The following is a 20257-nucleotide window of genomic DNA, read 5'->3' as shown; positions in this document are numbered from 1 at the left end:
GTTGAATAGCAGTTCCGTTCAAGCGATTTTCTTCAGAATTTGGGATTCTATCAGTGTAACGCAAAATATCGCTCTAATGTTAGCCCAGTATTTTGTAGGCAGGATCTTGAAGAATGCAAATTAATTTGTTTCTTGGGAATAAAAACTAAAATCAAATATCGTGGATAAGCACCACGCATGCTTATTGTGTCCCTTACCGGTTTCGAATTCACCTTCTCGCACTGCACATGCACAAACATTACACCAAACTAATTACTCTTCCTCTGATAATGGGAAGGAAGTCTGAAATCGGTTATGATTATAGGATAAAATCAACGATATAACCAGCACTGCTCGGGCTCTAACCACATTTTAAAATCAATTAACCATCCAGGGAAATTAAACTTTGTTTTATTAGTAAATTTACGCACACACTATTGGTCAAAAATCTATCATTCTTTACGTAATTAATAGCCAATAAATAAGTGGTATGATAGCTAAGTTTAAAATATGCAATAAGAAATAATTGGAACAAAGAGATCAGTTATAGAAAACATGTTCTCTGTTCATAGTTCATTAAACGTCAATAATAATACTTAGGCTATAATTACTATTATTAATAATATTACTAATAAGAATAACGATTAAAAGAAAGAAAAAAAGGAAAAGGAAATAACAATAAAATTGTACGCATGGCTGACTTGAACAGAAACACGGACTATGTAATCATTTAATAAAGAGTGACGTGGAAAGTTTAGGATGATTTTTTTTTTTTTTATTCTTTAAAATTAAGTCAACTTTAAGTCTGTTAAAGTATCACATGTTCTGGGCACTTAATTTGGTACTTTGGTAAAACTATAGGCAACTATTTCTAGTATGGGGAATTAAATATGGGTAATATATCCGGTGAGAATATCGGATTCTCGTCATGCTTACGTACATCCTTTCAAAGTGAGTAGTTTAAACCGGATTATGTTTGAAATTGGCACTAAAATCTTTTTTCCCATTGGTTTAATGAAAACAAGTCACCAAAAAAAGCAAAAAAGATGAACCGTATTCTATAGTTGTTGATATTAATATCAGTATAATGAGCTTACCAAGTTGTAGAGAAAATCGGTGGAAAGCTATTTTCGGGGAAATCTCAAAAAAAAAAAAAGATGAGAAATCCAATTCGGCGAAGTGGTACTTTGATATAGGATTTTTTTTTCAAAATCAATGTTTTAATAATTATTTGATACTGCTTTATAAAATACGCAACACATGACATTATCCTGAAATTGTACGTACTTCAAAATCTGGCCACTTCCATCTCCATTCCCAGAAGTACCCTAAATCTAATTTTCCTGGGAAATAAGTTTTTAAATTAAGTTGTAAATCGATTTGAGGAAAATTTTGTTATTGTTCATTATTTTTTGGTGACTGAATCATAGTTTCAACAGGATGAAAAAAATTAATGCCAGTTTCAGTCATGATATATGTTTTGTTATGCCGAGCTTTCGACCTAGGGACTAGGTCATCTTCAGGGCTAATTTACAATGTATTATTTCACATCATTAGAAGGTTGGTGTGTGATCAACATACTCAGTCCGTGAACAGACAAGACAGAAGACACACCAACCCTCTAATGATATAAAACAGTATATTGTAAATTAGCCCTGAAGATGACCTAGTCCCTAGGTCAAAAGCTCGGCGGAACAAATTTTATAATGACTGAAACTAGCATTAATTTTTTCATCTCATTGAAAATTTTTTTGTAGGTATATCTAGAAAATTCCATCTAGTCGAAATATAAAATCCCATCTTTCTATAATTTTTCGTTTTGATATTAATTTAGTTGGAGGGGCACAGATAATTTTGTTTAAAGAAAATTTTATCAAAGTCAAGGGGATCCTTAAAATGTGGCTATTTCCGGTGTAAATCGATTTTTAAAAGTTTATTATGATCGCGATAATTTAAGTCAAATATTTGTAAACGTTTTGGGGGGGGCCTGTAAGCATTGTTTTACTCGTCTAATTTGGGACTCTGAGGTCTTTGAGGCAATAAGAGCATCTATACGACTCAATAATTACGTTTATAAAAAATTTTAAACATTACCAAAGAATAGAAATTAATAAAACATTTCCCCCCTCACAGTTATTTGATTTGACATACGGAAATAAACCATTTTTCTAAACAATACTTGCTTACCACAATCTAAAAGATGTGGGCTGCCTTGAGTGAATCAATTAGTTTATATTCTGAATTAAGTGAGAAAAAAAAAATTGTAAAAATTGAATTAACTCACTTTACATCAATTTAATAAGTGAATGAAAGGGATGTGTGGGGGGGGAGGTAAATCTCTGTAACACAGATTATATATGATAACATCCCGAAACATGACACAAACTGTTCTGCTGTTGAACTATATTAAAATCGAAAGAGTTTGTGCCCACTTCTCTTCATCCAACTTTGTATACAGTCACTCAATTGACTAGTTTCCGTTCTTTAACTGAATCACAAGTGGAGAGAGAGAGAGAGAGAGAGAGAGAGCGAGAAATAAGTAAACCGACAAAAAAAAATACGAGAGTTAAATTAGAGCTATAAGAATTTTTTAAAGAATGAAACCTCCATGTTTTAAAATATGTTCTTGAGAGTTATAAATCTGAAAGAATGTCGTCATGGACCAGCATTGAGATAACCATTTTCTTATTACACTAAATAATTATTTCACTCTATGCATTAAATATGCTAATCTGTTCAGTATACGTGATTCTGTTCTAAAGACAATTATTATTTACGTTACGTTTTAGTGAGCAAATGGGATTATTATTTCTTATCCGCCGGAAATATCAGTTTTGTAGTCGGTGGTTGTAGGCTGAATGGTTTCTGTAAGGTTTTATTACATCATCACTATCATCGCGTATCGACTAGCACAGGGGTCGCCAAACTTTTTTTGATCGTGGACCCCTATAATAATTTTTCAAAATCTCCATCGATCCCCCCATAAAAGTAATTTTCAGTTAATTAAAAATAATACTATCTATTAGGTACTGTGTGTTTGTACATTTATTTTATGATTTTAAACATTTATTAAAGTAATTTTACATTGTGTAACTTCCATCAACTTATTACTTGATTAAACTATCATTTCTTACCGACCGCTTCTTTAAGATAAGTTGTGGATCTGCCTCTTCCGACTACTCTCTGGCAAGGGGTCTGGTGTACCTCAAGGAAGTATTCTCGGACCGCTTCTCTATACTGTGTACACATCTGACCTACCAACTGACTCAAACACACTGCTCTGCACTTACGCTGACGATACTGCTATTCTCTCTTCTAACTCAGACGCCACTACAGCCTCCTCTCATCTACAATATCATCTAAACAAACTTGAACCCTGGGCCAAAAAGTGGAGAGTCAAATTCAATACTCAAAAGTGCGAACAGATAACTTTTACTCTGCGTCGTAATTCTTGTCCCACTTTAAATTTTAACTCAATTCCTCTTCCTTCTGCTAATTTAGTTCGCTACCTTGGGATGCACATCGACAAAAGACTAACGTGGAATCTGCACACTAAACTGAAAAGACTAGAACTCAACCGACGAAACAAATTACTGTTACGACTAATTGGCAGACAATCCAAACTACCACTGGAACATAAACGACTAATATACAACAGTGTACTTAAACCGATCTGGACTTACGGACTAGAGCTGTGGGGTTCAACCAAACATTCCAATTCACAAAGAATACAGTCCTTCCAATCAAAAATTCTCCGACAGATTACGAATTCTCCATTTTATGTGTCTAACTCTACCCTCCATAACGATCTCAAAATCTCATACATAACTGACGAATCTAAATCTAAGTATAGAAAATTCTTTGACTCTCTTCCATTCTGTACCAATCCTCTTGTTCTAAATCTCGCCTCCACAACGATTCCAGATCGTCCTCCACGACGATTGAAACGCTGTTGGCCTCGTGACAATCTCCAGTAATGTAAGAAACTCCAGCGAGAGTGTTGCCCGTGGGCAGCTTCTCTCCTCAAGTTGATCCAGTCAGGAAGACTTCTTTTATCGTATTCACTTATTACGAATTTTATTCTTTGTAGATTGTGAATAGCAAATAAAAAATTTAAAAAAAATAAAATAAAACATTGTGTAACAATAGTTTTATGAAAAATATCTTAAAGTTGAAATTTAAATACCTTAATATTTATTAAATAATAAGTAAAGTAACTACAGTATTGCTTCTTAATTAATGAGATGGGTGTGCTCCTGGTGTTTCTTTGCAAGGTCCGCTATATTGGGTCGAAATGGTTTTTCCTTCGACCCCTGGCTCAGATCGACCCCTACTTTTGTTTGGACCCCCTGGGGGTCCTGACGACCTCTGGTCCAGCTTGTTGAGATCCCCTCTAGCTTTCTTTCCTCATACTTCTCAGTTCCTGTACCAACCTGTCCAATATCACCAAGTAATTCCTCTCTTTTTCGCGTGCTTCCTTCAACCATCTTTCCACCTTGTCCTCGGCCTCTCTCTCTCTCCGTCAACCCCCCCTTCCAATACTTCCTCAACAAGCCCCCCTTCTGATAAAAAAAACAAATGACATCACTATACCTTAAATAAACCTATATAAACCATATTTAAAAATGTTTCTAAAACAAATATTGCCAAATATCGCGTATTAGGAAAATATACCTTATTTTCTTCTTTAACCGTAAAGCTTTTCCGAGAAAAAAAAAAGTAGATCAAGGTTATTGCAGCGTACATTATCCGAGTTGAGTTCATATAGGCGCAAACTTGGAAGGAAAACAGGCGTGACATAGAGTGGGAGAATGTTTTTAGGAGGAAAAATATATAAAAATTTCCAATTCGGCTGGTTGGAAAAGCTCGGCGACCCGTATAATTAGAGCTCAACTTAATCACCTTTAAAACAGCCCTACTTTATTGCGGTTATTTTTTCTGCTTTTCTTTATTTTTTTCTGCATTTTTTCTTTATTAGATGATTTTTCCTGAATAAATCTTACTTTTCAAACCATTGTTTTTCCAAATTTATTTCGACTAACTAAATCACTAAATCAGAGAATAATTTGCTTCGATGTACCTTGATTTTGGGGTTTTTTCTTACAAGCGCATTTAGGAGAAAACCCTTTAAAGGCTAAAAATTGTAACAGATTTCCCGGACAGGTTGATGTCAATTACTTACTCACTTTTCCCCCCATCCATAATCTCATCGCATTGCTTTAAGTTGTTTTAGCATTTTTCATAGAAAATCATGTAGAAGCGAATTCAAATCAAAGTGTTTTTCCATTCTTTGTTTACAGGCAGGAGCAGCAGGAAAACTGGCCCTTTTGACATCTGAATTCCATTCATTTGCCGGTAAGAAAAACAAATTTAGTTTAATTTATTATTATTTAAGTTTGCATTTTGCCATTTTTTTAAATTATTTTGATCACAGACTAGTTGGGTGAAAAAAATTTACATTAAGATATCGTGAGGATTTAAAAATTAGTTTTTGTACGACCAATACAGCTTTTGACAATAACAATTAATACTGGTCCTGCCTACAAATTCCTTAATCCTTGTGATTGAACTGGAGAATTAGGATCAAAAAATTGACTTTTTTTCGTGAAGGGCCAACTCGCAAGCCGGAAGCCCCTTTATATACTCTAATAAATTCCTAACATTTGCTCCCCTTTCCTGCGTACACTATCTCTTTCTAAGATTTCCTGCATATAAGGTAAATTTGAGAGTATTAGACTTATTTTATGCGTATTCTAGTTGCTATTTCCTGTAAATCACTACCTTCTTGTTACTCTCTACATTGAGAGCTGGGCCTTCTTGATTACCGAAAGTTCTTTGTCAATAAATTTATACTAACGAGAATGATCATCTCAACTGACGCACTTATGTACTTACGTAAGGATTTCATCAATAATAAAAATTACACGCCTACGTTTAAACTATAGTAGACTCTCAGAAATCCGGACTTCTGTGGCGGGCGGCCGGTCCGGATTTCGAAAAATCCGAATTTCCCGGAGGTTGGCATGACTAATGATTTCCGTCTTTATGGCAAACAATTATGACAATATTGTATGTGTTAAAGTTTATGTGCAAATACAACACATTACAAGAGTGTGAGTTTCCGAAATAAGTTACAGTATATTCACTCCGAAATAATTAACAGTAAGCTGCTGTTCTGTATTGTATTGTACAGTAGTACTGTACTGTAATTAATAAAACACCGGACTGAATCATAATAGTAAATCACAGGAGTGAAAACAATTATTATTTACAACTTATCTTTTGAAGAAGTCCTTAATGCTGGTCTGTTTCACAGTTTTAGCTCGTTGTCTGGCCGCAGATTCCCTCAACTTTCTCAAACACATAATGTCGGCTGCGGATATTCCTTCCTTATTGAGTAATGTACTCTAGCGCTCCGTCTAGCATTTTAAACCCTTCTGAGTGTGGGATAAGATTTGCCTGGTTCTCGGTTACTCCTTCTTCCAAGGTTTCTTCATTTGTCACCATTTTAATAATATCGTCGTCTGTTATTTCATTTTCATCGTCATTATATTACCTTATATCAAATCAACGTTTTGTCGTATTTATTTGCAAGAAATTATATTTTTTTAAATACAAGATCATCGATCCGGACTACCCAGAGTCCGGACTAGGCCGATCCGGATTTCTCAGAGTCTACTTTAATTGCTAGTTCATAATACAGCAACACATTAAAACTAAAATATCCTAAAAATGAATTATTTTTATGAATAACAAATTTTTCTCTTAAACCGTAAATAATACTTTTAAAAAAATAATAATAAACGTAAAAAAAAAAACAAATGTATGGGGTACAAGTGACGGATGCAAGTAAAAGCCCATCTGGCCCAAAGCTCTTCAAGGCTGCAGAAAGCTGTGTCGGCGTTCTTGAAGTGCGTTTTAGAGCCAAAAAAAAAAAGTCAGTTATTAGAATGTCCGTTGTAACGTCTGTCAGCTGAGTACTACGCACGTAGTTTGTTCGCTACAGATTTCTTCTTTTAATTTCAGACAGAAATTCGATTAGATTATTCGATTAAATTCAATTCGATGGGAATCCCACTGAAGTGTAATTTTAATTCCAGAATTTATCATCCAGTTGGTAAAGAATAAATAATAATCAAAGTACGAAGTTTTTTTAGAAATCTGCTGGCCGGAAGTGTCTGCTTAATCTACAGCGATTTTATATTTATATATTTTTTATTAACGCCTTTTTTTTTTTGTAAAGAAATGTAAATTGGTTGCTAATTATTCGTGTAATCCATCAATTAAATAATAAAATAGTTGACGCTTTGAATAAGCAATAACGGAAATTATTACCATGGCCTGAGTGAGAGTGGTGACGTCAAAGGCAGCGACCAGATTTTTCAGCCTCCTGAAGTGGCTGGACCTTTCTCTTCTGTCTCTTTCTAGTCGTCGTTTTCCCCCCTCTTCTTTCCCGTTTTTTGTTGTTTTTTTTAGGCGAAAACACACAGACACACATTCATATTAACCATACAGATATATAGGCAATGAATCATCGGAACAAAATATCTTGCATGTGCTTGTGAATAGCTATTTTAATTGTGAACATTTCTATGTCGAGAGTAAGTTCTCCAATTAAGCCCGGAATAAACCGAAATTGAGCCTACATTAGGAATATATTATTTTTATCAGACGATCTAGAGAAAGATTTGCTCTGGATTCGTGTGAAAAACAAGATGGCGTATCAAAGCCGGAAGATCTACGAGAACTAGGAAACAACTTCCCAGGTCCTACTCTAAGAAGTGTCGTAATACGAGGGATGCTCTCGGCTTAAGTGGTTTGGACCATCTAGAGGAAGACTTTCGTTGGACTCGTGTAAAAAACAAGATGGCGAATCAAAGCCGGAAGATCTACGAGAACTAGGAAACAACTTCCCAGGTCCTACTCTAAGAAGTGTCGTAATACGAGGGATGCTCTCGGCTTAAGTGGTTTGGACCATCTAGAGGAAGACTTTCGTTGGACTCGTGTAAAAAACAAGATGGCGAATCAATGTCGGAAGATCTACGTGAACAAGGAAACAACTTCCCAGGTACTACTCTAAGAAGTGTCGTAATACGAGGGATGCTCTCGGCTTAAGTGGTTTGGACCATCTAGAGGAAGACCTTCGTTGGACTCGTGTGAAAAACAAGATGGTGTATCAAAGCCGGAAGATCTACGAGAACTAGGAAACAACTTCCCAGGTCCTACTCTAAGAAGTGTCGTAATACGAGGGATGCTCTCGGCTTAAGTGGTTTGGACCATCTAGAGGAAGAATTTCGTTGGACTCGTGTAAAAAACAAGATGGCGAATCAATGTCGGAAGATCTACGTGAACAAGGAAACAACTTCCCAGGTCCTACTCTAAGAAGTGTCGTAATACGAGGGATGCTCTCGGCTTAAGTGGTTTGGACCATCTAGAGGAAGACTTTCGTTGGACTCGTGTGAAAAACAAGATGGCGTATCAAAGCCGGAAGATCTACGAGAACTAGGAAACAACTTCCCAGGTCCTACTCTAAGAAGTGTCGTAATACGAGGGATGCTCTCGGCTTAAGTGGTTTGGACCATCTAGAGAAAGACTTTTTTCGTTGGACTCGTGTAAAAAACAAGATGGCGAATCAATGTCGGAAGATCTACGAGAACTAGGAAACAACTTCCCAGGTCCTACTCTAAGAAGTGTCGTAATACGAGGGATGCTCTCGGCTTAAGTGGTTTGGACCATCTAGAGAAAGACTTTTTTCGTTGGACTCGTGTGAAAAACAAGATGGCGTATCAAAGCCGGAAGATCTACGAGAACTAGGAAACAACTTCCCAGGTCCTACTCTAAGAAGTGTCGTAATACGAGGGATGCTCTCGGCTTAAGTGGTTTGGACCATCTAGAGAAAGACTTTTTTCGTTGGACTCGTGTAAAAAACAAGATGGCGAATCAATGTCGGAAGATCTACGAGAACTAGGAAACAACTTCCCAGGTCCTACTCTAAGAAGTGTCGTAATACGAGGGATGCTCTCGGCTTAAGTGGTTTGGACCATCTAGAGAAAGACTTTTTTCGTTGGACTCGTGTGAAAAACAAGATGGCGAATCAAAGCCGGAAGATCTACGAGAACTAGGAAACAACTTCCCAGGTCCTACTCTAAGAAGTGTCGTAATACGAGGGATGCTCTCGGCTTAAGTGGTTTGGACCATCTAGAGGAAGACTTTCGTTGGACTCGTGTGAAAAACAAGATGGCGTATCAAAGCCGGAAGATCTACGAGAACTAGGAAACAACTTCCCAGGTCCTACTCTAAGAAGTGTCGTAATACGAGGGATGTTCTCGGCTTAAGTGGTTTGGACCATCTAGAGAAAGACTTTTTTCGTTGGACTCGTGTAAAAAACAAGATGGCGAATCAATGTCGGAAGATCTACGAGAACTAGGAAACAACTTCCCAGGTCCTACTCTAAGAAGTGTCGTAATACGAGGGATGCTCTCGGCTTAAGTGGTTTGGACCATCTAGAGGAAGACTTTCGTTGGACTCGTGTGAAAAACAAGATGGCGTATCAAAGCCGGAAGATCTACGAGAACTAGGAAACAACTTCCCAGGTCCTACTCTAAGAAGTGTCGTAATACGAGGGATGCTCTCGGCTTAAGTGGTTTGGACCATCTAGAGGAAGACTTTCGTTGGACTCGTGTGAAAAACAAGATGGCGTATCAAAGCCGGAAGATCTACGAGAACTAGGAAACAACTTCCCAGGTCCTACTCTAAGAAGTGTCGTAATACGAGGGATGCTCTCGGCTTAAGTGGTTTGGACCATCTAGAGGAAGACTTTCGTTGGACTCGTGTAAAAAACAAGATGGCGAATCAAAGTCGGAAGATCTACGTGAACAAGGAAACAACTTCCCAGGTACTACTGTAAGAAGTGTCGTAATACGAGGGATGCTCTCGGCTTAAGTGGTTTGGACCATCTAGAGGAAGACTTTCGTTGGACTCGTGTGAAAAACAAGATGGCGTATCAAAGCCGGAAGATCTACGTGAACAAGGAAACAACTTCCCAGGTACTACTCTAAGAAGTGTCGTAATACGAGGGATGCTCTCGGCTTAAGTGATTTGGACCATCTAGAAGAAGACTTTCGTTGGACTCGTGTAAAAAACAAGATGGCGAATCAAAGTCGGAAGATCTACGTGAACAAGGAAACAACTTCCCAGGTCCTACTCTAAGAAGTGTCGTAATACGAGGGATGCTCTCGGCTTAAGTGGTTTGGACCATCTAGAGGAAGACTTTCGTTGGACTCGTGTAAAAAACAAGATGGCGAATCAAAGTCGGAAGATCTACGAGAACTAGGAAACAACTTCCCAGGTCCTACTCTAAGAAGTGTCGTAATACGAGGGATGCTCTCGGCTTAAGTGGTTTGGACCATCTAGAGGAAGACTTTCGTTGGACTCGTGTAAAAAACAAGATGGCGAATCAAAGTCGGAAGATCTACGTGAACAAGGAAACAACTTCCCAGGTCCTACTCTAAGAAGTGTCGTAATACGAGGGATGCTCTCGGCTTAAGTGGTTTGGACCATCTAGAGGAAGACTTTCGTTGGACTCGTGTAAAAAACAAGATGGCGAATCAAAGTCGGAAGATCTACGAGAACTAGGAAACAACTTCCCAGGTACTACTCTAAGAAGTGTCGTAATACGAGGGATGCTCTCGGCTTAAGTGGTTTGGACCATCTAGAGGAAGACTTTCGTTGGACTCGTGTAAAAAACAAGATGGCGAATCAATGTCGGAAGATCTACGAGAACTAGGAAACAACTTCCCAGGTCCTACTCTAAGAAGTGTCGTAATACGAGGGATGCTCTCGGCTTAAGTGGTTTGGACCATCTAGAGGAAGACTTTCGTTGGACTCGTGTAAAAAACAAGATGGCGAATCAATGTCGGAAGATCTACGAGAACTAGGAAACAACTTCCCAGGTCCTACTCTAAGAAGTGTCGTAATACGAGGGATGCTCTCGGCTTAAGTGGTTTGGACCATCTAGAGGAAGACTTTCGTTGGACTCGTGTGAAAAACAAGATGGCGTATCAAAGCCGGAAGATCTACGAGAACTAGGAAACAACTTCCCAGGTCCTACTCTAAGAAGTGTCGTAATACGAGGGATGCTCTCGGCTTAAGTGGTTTGGACCATCTAGAGGAAGACTTTCGTTGGACTCGTGTGAAAAACAAGATGGCGTATCAAAGCCGGAAGATCTACGAGAACTAGGAAACAACTTCCCAGGTCCTACTCTAAGAAGTGTCGTAATACGAGGGATGCTCTCGGCTTAAGTGGTTTGGACCATCTAGAGGAAGACTTTCGTTGGACTCGTGTAAAAAACAAGATGGCGAATCAAAGTCGGAAGATCTACGTGAACAAGGAAACAACTTCCCAGGTACTACTGTAAGAAGTGTCGTAATACGAGGGATGCTCTCGGCTTAAGTGGTTTGGACCATCTAGAGGAAGACTTTCGTTGGACTCGTGTGAAAAACAAGATGGCGTATCAAAGCCGGAAGATCTACGTGAACAAGGAAACAACTTCCCAGGTACTACTCTAAGAAGTGTCGTAATACGAGGGATGCTCTCGGCTTAAGTGATTTGGACCATCTAGAGGAAGACTTTCGTTGGACTCGTGTAAAAAACAAGATGGCGAATCAAAGTCGGAAGATCTACGTGAACAAGGAAACAACTTCCCAGGTCCTACTCTAAGAAGTGTCGTAATACGAGGGATGCTCTCGGCTTAAGTGGTTTGGACCATCTAGAGGAAGACTTTCGTTGGACTCGTGTAAAAAACAAGATGGCGAATCAAAGTCGGAAGATCTACGAGAACTAGGAAACAACTTCCCAGGTCCTACTCTAAGAAGTGTCGTAATACGAGGGATGCTCTCGGCTTAAGTGGTTTGGACCATCTAGAGGAAGACTTTCGTTGGACTCGTGTAAAAAACAAGATGGCGAATCAAAGTCGGAAGATCTACGTGAACAAGGAAACAACTTCCCAGGTCCTACTCTAAGAAGTGTCGTAATACGAGGGATGCTCTCGGCTTAAGTGGTTTGGACCATCTAGAGGAAGACTTTCGTTGGACTCGTGTAAAAAACAAGATGGCGAATCAAAGTCGGAAGATCTACGAGAACTAGGAAACAACTTCCCAGGTACTACTCTAAGAAGTGTCGTAATACGAGGGATGCTCTCGGCTTAAGTGGTTTGGACCATCTAGAGGAAGACTTTCGTTGGACTCGTGTAAAAAACAAGATGGCGAATCAATGTCGGAAGATCTACGAGAACTAGGAAACAACTTCCCAGGTCCTACTCTAAGAAGTGTCGTAATACGAGGGATGCTCTCGGCTTAAGTGGTTTGGACCATCTAGAGGAAGACTTTCGTTGGACTCGTGTAAAAAACAAGATGGCGAATCAATGTCGGAAGATCTACGAGAACTAGGAAACAACTTCCCAGGTCCTACTCTAAGAAGTGTCGTAATACGAGGGATGCTCTCGGCTTAAGTGGTTTGGACCATCTAGAGGAAGACTTTCGTTGGACTCGTGTGAAAAACAAGATGGCGTATCAAAGCCGGAAGATCTACGAGAACTAGGAAACAACTTCCCAGGTCCTACTCTAAGAAGTGTCGTAATACGAGGGATGCTCTCGGCTTAAGTGGTTTGGACCATCTAGAGGAAGACTTTCGTTGGACTCGTGTAAAAAACAAGATGGCGAATCAAAGTTGGAAGATCTACGTGAACAAGGAAACAACTTCCCAGGTACTACTCTAAGAAGTGTCGTAATACGAGGGATGCTCTCGGCTTAAGTGGTTTGGACCATCTAGAGGAAGACTTTCGTTGGACTCGTGTGAAAAACAAGATGGCGTATCAAAGCCGGAAGATCTACGTGAACAAGGAAACAACTTCCCAGGTACTACTCTAAGAAGTGTCGTAATACGAGGGATGCTCTCGGCTTAAGTGGTTTGGACCATCTAGAGGAAGACTTTCGTTGGACTCGTGTGAAAAACAAGATGGCGAATCAAAGCCGGAAGATCTACGTGAACAAGGAAACAACTTCCCAGGTACTACTCTAAGAAGTGTCGTAATACGAGGGATGCTCTCGGCTTAAGTGGTTTGGACCATCTAGAGGAAGACTTTCGTTGGACTCGTGTGAAAAACAAGATGGCGTATCAAAGCCGGAAGATCTACGTGAACAAGGAAACAACTTCCCAGGTACTACTCTAAGAAGTGTCGTAATAGAGAGGGACACTCTCGGCCTATATTTTATTAGGTTTTGAAGCCAATTTAATTTTTTTTGTTTAAACTGTTTTGAAACTTTTTCTTCTACTGCACTTCAAATAAAACCAATTTCTTCCGTCTTGACTTTCAGTCAGCTCGCATGGTGGAACCCAAAAGAAATATTAAGTTCGAAAACAAAGTACTTACTGTGATTTAGTTTTTGTTTTTGTTTTTTTTGAAGCTAAATTGATCACGTACTCAATTCGTGTTTAATAAGGATTAAATTTACGGATTCTGTTATGAGTTTCATTTTAATGATAATTCATAAAATTATAATATCCGCAGGAATTGATAGTCTTGTATGTTCCCACAGCTTAAATTTTATTTAAAAAATAAAAATAACTACCTACAAAATATTTATCAAGTTTATTCTTACGTATGTAAGTAGATTATCTTTCTGCATTCTGGTGTAACTTGCACTTAATGGCCTCAATTAATATATATTAAATTTTTTTAACCAAAAAAATGGGTTTTTTTTAAAGGAATCTAAAGCTTTATAGATAGATTTAAATAATAATAGCAAAGATTTGATAAGAAATTGCATATATTAAAGAAAAAGATTTTAAAAAAATTAAAAATTAAAAAAAATCAAGACTGTGACTAATGTTTGTAGTCTATATAATATATAAATAGAAATACATAATCCTGACCAAGATTTTTGTTAGAGAATTAGTGTCTGTAAAATTAATTTCGCCTGATATTACTCTCGTGTTGTGCGTACGCGTGTTAATTTGTGTTAGAATGAGAACATTAACCGTGTGGGTGATGGCGCGTCAGTATGTGTGTAAATAAGTTTGTGTTATTCGGGCAAAACTGTTTGTCCCTGACTTACCCAGTTTTTTGACTTAAAAAAAAACAAACTTATTTTTCAACGAGTTATTTTCATAAATATGAATATTTTTGAACAAGTTCTGCTAGTCAGATATTTTTTTGTATATATATATTTTTGTTGATTAAAAATGCTCTAGAAAAATGTTGGCCGGAAGCGCCAATTACGACACTTCTGTAGAGTAGGACCTGGGGAAGTTGTTTCCTTGTTCTCGTAGATCTTCCGGCTTTGATGAGCCATCTTTTTCTTTTACACGTCCAGCGCAAATCTTTCTCTAGATCGTCACTTAAGCCGAGAGCGTCTGCTGGCTCTCCAATCAAAAGTTTTGGGTTTTTTTTCCCCTCAGGAGCCCACATCCTCTCTCTCTCTCTCCACATGACCCAGCCATCTCAATTTTCCGCTCTTTGTATGAGCAACTATATCCGGTTCAACAGCCGTTTCAATTTCTTATTTTTACCCACTTTCCACCCTCCATTTAACTCATTTAAGGCCCCGAATTTTTCTCAGTACTTCTCCTTCCCAAACCACAAGAATCATTTTACATTTTCTCTGCTTAACACCCAGGTATTGCTAGCGTGTTGTGATTACTAGGCCTAATAAGAGCCAACATTTTTCTCCTAGCAAGATAAGTCCTTGAAACTGCTAGGAAATATACCTTTTTCCGACAAGATTTTTGTAGTATTTTTGAGGTTTTCCCGCAAATGGCGCAAATTATTTTTAATTTAAGGCGCCACGTAGCCGAGCGGTTAGAGGCGCGAGAGCTGCGAAGCTAAGATGTATTGTTGGTTTAGTGGGTTCAATTCCCCCGGTCTACGCCTTGGATTTTATTTAATGGTTAATAAAAGAAATTTACAGTAAAGTATGTTAGGAGGTTATAGGCTAGACCTGCAAAGCTGAGATTTATTGTTGGTTAGTGGATTCGATTGCCGCTCTCTAGGCCTTGAATTTTATTTAACGTTTAATAAAAGAAATTTATAATAAAGTATGTTAGGCGGTAAGAGACTAGACCCGCAATGCTAAGATGTATTGTTGGTTAGTGGGTTCGATTCTCCCGGTCCTAGGCCTTGAATTTTATTTAACGTTTAATATGAGAAATTTACAGTAAAGTATGTTAGGCGGTTATAGGCTAGACCCGCAATGCTAAGATGTATTGTTGGTTTAGTGGGTTCGATTCCCCCGATCTAGGCCTTGGATTTTATTTAATGGTTAATATGAGGAATTTACAGTAAAGTATGTTAGGTGGTTATAGGCTAGACCCGCAATGCTAAGATGTATTGTTGGTTAGTGGATTCGATTCCCGGTCTCTAGGCCTTGAATTTTATTTAACGTTTAATTTGAGAAATTTACAGTAAAGTATGTTAGGCGGTTATAGGCTACACCCGCAATGCTAAGATGTATTGTTGGTTTAGTGGGTTCGATTCCCCCGGTCTAGGCCTTGGATTTTATTTAATGGTTAATAAAAGAAATTTACAGTAAAGTATGTTAGGTGGTTATAGGCTAGACCCGCAATGCTAAGATGTATTGTTGGTTTAGTGGGTTCGATTCCCCCGATCTAGGCCTTGGATTTTATTTAATGGTTAATATGAGGAATTTACAGTAAAGTATGTTAGGTGGTTATAGGCTAGACCCGCAATGCTAAGATGTATTGTTGGTTAGTAGATTCGATTCCCGGTCTCTAGGCCTTGAATTTTATTTAACGTTTAATATGAGAAATTTACAGTAAAGTATGTTAGGTGGTTATAGGCTAGACCCGCAATGCTAAGATGTATTGTTGGTTAGTGGATTCGATTCCCGGTCTCTAGGCCTTGAATTTTATTTAACGTTTAATATGAGAAATTTACAGTAAAGTATGTTAGGCGGTTATAGGCTACACCCGCAATGCTAAGATGTATTGTTGGTTTAGTGGGTTCGATCCCCCGGTCTAGGCCTTGGATTTTATTTAATGGTTAATAAAAGAAATTTACAGTAAAGTATGTTAGGTGGTTATAGGTTAGACCCGCAATGCTAAGATGTATTGTTGGTTTAGTGGGTTCGATTTCCCCGATCTAGGCCTTGGATTTTATTTAATGGTTAATATGAGGAATTTGCAGTAAAGTATGTTAGGTGGTTATAGGCTAGACCCGCAATGCTAAGATGTATTGTTGGTTTAGTGGGTTCGATTCCCCCGGTCTAGGCCTTGGATTTTATTTAATGGTTAATATGAGAAATTTACAGTAAAGTAAGTTAGGTGGTTATAGGCTAGACCCGCAATGCTAAGATGTATTGTTGGTTAGTGGATTCGATTCCCGGTCTCTAGGCCTTGAATTTTATTTAACGTTTAATTTGAGAAATTTACAGTAAAGTATGTTAGGCGGTTATAGGCTACACCCGCAATGCTAAGATGTATTGTTGGTTTAGTGGGTTCGATTCCCCCGGTCTAGGCCTTGGATTTTATTTAATGGTTAATAAAAGAAATTTACAGTAAAGTATGTTAGGTGGTTATAGGCTAGACCCGCAATGCTAAGATGTATTGTTGGTTTAGTGGGTTCGATTCCCCCGATCTAGGCCTTGGATTTTATTTAATGGTTAATATGAGGAATTTACAGTAAAGTATGTTAGGTGGTTATAGGCTAGACCCGCAATGCTAAGATGTATTGTTGGTTAGTAGATTCGATTCCCGGTCTCTAGGCCTTGAATTTTATTTAACGTTTAATATGAGAAATTTACAGTAAAGTATGTTAGGTGGTTATAGGCTAGACCCGCAATGCTAAGATGTATTGTTGGTTAGTGGATTCGATTCCCGGTCTCTAGGCCTTGAATTTTATTTAACGTTTAATATGAGAAATTTACAGTAAAGTATGTTAGGCGGTTATAGGCTACACCCGCAATGCTAAGATGTATTGTTGGTTTAGTGGGTTCGATCCCCCGGTCTAGGCCTTGGATTTTATTTAATGGTTAATAAAAGAAATTTACAGTAAAGTATGTTAGGTGGTTATAGGTTAGACCCGCAATGCTAAGATGTATTGTTGGTTTAGTGGGTTCGATTTCCCCGATCTAGGCCTTGGATTTTATTTAATGGTTAATATGAGGAATTTGCAGTAAAGTATGTTAGGTGGTTATAGGCTAGACCCGCAATGCTAAGATGTATTGTTGGTTTAGTGGGTTCGATTCCCCCGGTCTAGGCCTTGGATTTTATTTAATGGTTAATATGAGAAATTTACAGTAAAGTAAGTTAGGTGGTTATAGGCTAGACCCGCAAAGCTAAGATGTATTGTTGGTTTAGTGGGTTCGATTCCCCGGTTTATTTAAATTTTGCTTAGTAGTCACCAACACATAAATTTACAATACTTACTGGAAATTACTTTAAAGAAAAAACAAGAAATAATATTAATTGAATAGTTTATAGAAAATTTTGCTCGAGACTAGTAGAAACAGGAAGTCATGTTCGCACCAGAATCTTTTTCGTCTTCATAATTTTTAGTTGAAATTTATTTTTGTCTAATATCCCAAAAATGGAAATCTCAAAATTGCAGACCCATAAAAAAAAAAAAGAACATACCATTTTAAAATTCATTTGTTTAGCGTAACACATATTTGTGCATCTGTGCAAACACAATTCTAGTGTTGATGTTCTAATGGGAAAGCTTTTTGAGTTTGTCTGTCTATCTGTCATCTGTAAAAGTCATTTACCCCTCGTTCTGTCATACTCTCTCTCCTTCAGTTAGCTCACCGAACTCTATCGTCTGGTATATCACCGCTTAGCCGGATGTGCCTATCAACCAGCTGATGGAAGAAGAAGGTAAACAGCAAAAAAAGGAAGAAAGTTTAAAAAAAAAACTAAGAATTTCATCTTATAGTTTGTTTACAGACGACAAAGAACGAAAATATTATCTTGTTTAAAATCTAGTTCAGTTTGTTAGACATCGTCTGATTCACCCTAATTTCTCCCCCCACTCCCGGGCACGAAAGTAATGTGAGAGCTTACACAATGATACTATTTAAAAAAAGATGAAAACTAATAAACATACAAAACAGGATGTAGTTGTCAAGTTTCAAGCGGAAAAAAAAATGTAAAAGAAAGAAGATGACGTAAACTTGTCTAAAATTAAGTTAAAAAAAACGGCTATCTGATTAGCTCGCAAAAACTAAGATGGAGTAGACGTGTTTTCTAGCTAGTTCTAGAATTTTACTTATTAAACAAAAATTTCATTCACACACCAAAAATAAGAAAAAAGAATTAATCAAAAAAGTGCCTGACGTTGAATTTTTACTTCCACCTATCACTCCACTCCTGCAGGAAGGAGGAGAAATTGCAATCGTTTGAAAAATTTACCCAAATTGCGTTTCACCGGAAGAACAAAGTATTAGATTCCATGAAACGAACAAAAAAATAAAATTCAAAAATCTGTATGCATTAAAATTTTTTATTTTAATTTTTCATGAGTAACTTCCGTCTTAAAGAGATATTTCCGGAAGGTGGAATTTTCTATCAACTAGATTTTAGGTCGTACGTACTCGTACAATTATCTTTATTTAAAGAAAAAAATTGTAGCCGCCGTTTTTTCTAAAAATCTAACCAGTAAAGTATGGCGGTACTTCCGGTTGACTGATTTATTTCGAAACCAAAAAAAAAAAAACTTCCGGTTTCAAAGCATCTCAAAACGGATGTTTAAAAAAAAAAAAAATGAAGCTTGCTTCAAATCTTTTTTTTTTTTAAGCCACAGAAAAAATAAAAAATCATTCTTATTTCCATTTTATTTTTTGAATCCACACTCAGATCCATTATAAAACCGACTCCTACAAACAGAATCTTGAGACAGAATCACCCAGAATCAGAACCCCCCCCCCCAGAGAGCCGCTAGGAAGTACAGCCTGGTGAGGTAGGCGGGATTTTTACTGAACTTGCTATGAATAACTCTCATTATCTATCTAACTAAACTGTTCTTTAACGACCAATGAGACACCATCAAACAATACTAGTCTTTCATCTGGAATTTATTTATATATTTTAATCTTTCTTTTTTGTTGGTTCTTTCTTAAAAATTCTGTCTTCTTAAAAATTTTTTTATACATTATTTCAGAGTAGTGACACAATTTAAAATACGGAATGTGTAGATAATAAATAAGAATTAGGGGGGGGGAGTCGAGAGAGTGTTTGCTTCCATAGACATGTTTGTACATGTCTTATTGTATTCGCAAAACCATCTTCATCCCAAATACATAGTAATTTGAAGTAGAGGGGTTCGATATGTTCACGCTAGACCCGCAAAGCTTAGGTGTATTGTTGGTTAGTGGATTCGATTATCCCGACCTAAGCTTTGAATTTTATTTAATGGTTAATAAAAGAAATTTACAGTAAAGTGTGTTAGGCGTTTAAGAGACTAGACCCGCAATGCTAAGATGTATTGTTGGTTTAGTGAGTTCGATTCCCCCGGACTAGGCCTTGGATTTTATTTAATGGTTAATATGAGCTAATCGCCTCCAAACATGACATCTAATTGGTAGCTGGATGTAAAGCCCGCCTGAAAAAATAGGCATTTACTTTACTTAACTTTAAAAGAATTAATTTAAAAAAATCTAATAAATTCTTATTTCTCTAAAAATAATTTAATTTTTCTCTGATTAAACGATGAAATATAATAATTGTAATTTTCATTATAAACAGGATATTATAGTATAATAAATAAAAAGTGGTTGTTAGTTGATATGTTGTTTGGAATTAGAGATCTTAGTTGAAGTTAGAAAAAGAACAAAAAAACTTTGCATTACTTGGTCGACACATACGATCTTACAATCGAGTTGAGATTAACAATAGGCTGGGAGCTTTCAGAATGGTAATCTGAGCTTGTGTGCCCATTTACTGGAAACCTTTGGTCATATGAGAGAGTGTATATGTACATTTGTATATATTATGGCGTGTGTGTATGTGTGTTATATACTCCACTAGTCATATAAGCCGACATTGCTTGGTTCTATTGTTTAACTTGCTTGGGCCAAAGGGTTAGCAATCGCGCAATGTGAGGGCCTTAAACTCCCTTCACCACTTAGTCCTTCATACGTCATCATCATCTCTCTCTCTCTCTCTCCCTCTCTCTCCCTCTCATCCCCTTTCCACTTTATTCCCTGTGGCTCATTTGCATTGAGGCAGCAGGCTTCGCTTTAATATACTAGAAGCTCCCTTATATTC

General features: G+C 37.5%; 1 protein-coding gene across 12 annotated transcripts in view; it reads left to right on the top strand.

Moving 5' to 3' along the window:
• Positions 1–20257, top strand: part of LOC141450758 (zinc finger protein castor homolog 1-like) — a 295992-nt gene that overhangs the window by 93706 nt on the left and 182029 nt on the right. For all 12 annotated transcript variants that reach the window (XM_074121525.1, XM_074121524.1, XM_074121523.1 and 9 more), the window contains exon 2: positions 5280–5334. The gene's annotated coding sequence lies outside the window, so the exon portion shown is untranslated. The remainder of the gene's footprint in view (positions 1–5279; positions 5335–20257) is intronic.

The sequence above is a fragment of the Rhodnius prolixus genome, unplaced genomic scaffold (assembly GCF_049639745.1).
Source record: "Rhodnius prolixus isolate KJV_2025 unplaced genomic scaffold, Rpr scaffold_8, whole genome shotgun sequence".
Taxonomy (NCBI): Eukaryota; Metazoa; Arthropoda; class Insecta; order Hemiptera; family Reduviidae; genus Rhodnius; species Rhodnius prolixus.
This window is presented reverse-complemented; position numbering and strand designations above follow the sequence as displayed.